The following is an 859-nucleotide window of genomic DNA, read 5'->3' as shown; positions in this document are numbered from 1 at the left end:
GCTTCCTGCTGACTTACATCCTGGGTACAGCAGGTGGTATAGCTAAAATGATTGTGTCTCTACTGCCATTGTGGGATATTCAGACCGAATTCCTGGCTCCCAGTTTTGGCCTGGCATAGTACCAGTCGTTATGGGCACTGGGAGAGTGAGACTCTGTAAATGAAAATTTTTTTCTTTTCTCTCTCTTCCTTTCCCTCACGCTCTCTCATTTTCTCTCTCTCTCTCTCTCTCTCTCCTCACAAATACGTAAAACTAAAAAGAACTTGTGAAGAAAGAAAACAATTGGAAGGTTAAGAAGGCTGGGTTGTGCTCACTTCAGCAGCACATATACTAAAATTGGAACGATACAGAGAAGATTAGCATGGCCTCTGTGCAAGGATGACACAGAAATTCTTGAAGCATTCCATATTTTTTAAAAAAGAAGGCTGTGTTGCTAACACAGGAATACCTAGGCAAGATTTATAAATTACTAAGCTGTTTACAAGTGTCAGGGAATTAAAAACGGGGGAAAAAATGAGTGACAAGAAAGTGAAAAACAAGGGATGAGATCACAAAGGACCTAGTATCTAACCTAAGCACTGGATCTCTCTTAAAGTCCAGCCCTTCAAAGCCTTTTATAAAAAAGGGGGATCTGGTAGGGCAAAGCAGCAGGGAGAGCTGCTAACAGGCATCTCATCCCCTTTAAATTAAAATGTCCGTCATTCCTCCCCTGCTGGAAACAGCTGGAACACACTGGATCTGACCTACTTTTGCTTCTAGTTGTCTGCTGATGCAAATTGGGCTTAATCAATTGATGGTTAATAGGCACTTTCTAGTAAAAAAAAAAAAAAAATCATGATCAGAGCAAAAGAACTCAATC

At 40.7% G+C, this 859-nt stretch overlaps 1 non-coding gene across 1 annotated transcript; it reads left to right on the top strand.

Annotated features, from left to right (window-relative positions):
* Positions 1–306: 306 nt before the first annotated feature.
* Positions 307–413, top strand: LOC121149875. Its single transcript, XR_005882866.1, has one exon. It is a non-coding gene; the product is annotated as a U6 spliceosomal RNA (small nuclear RNA).
* Positions 414–859: the final 446 nt, after the last annotated feature.

The sequence above is a fragment of the Ochotona curzoniae genome, unplaced genomic scaffold (assembly GCF_017591425.1).
Source record: "Ochotona curzoniae isolate NIBS_2020 unplaced genomic scaffold, NIBS_Ocur_1.0 scaffold_4763, whole genome shotgun sequence".
NCBI lineage: Eukaryota > Metazoa > Chordata > Mammalia > Lagomorpha > Ochotonidae > Ochotona > Ochotona curzoniae.
This window is presented reverse-complemented; position numbering and strand designations above follow the sequence as displayed.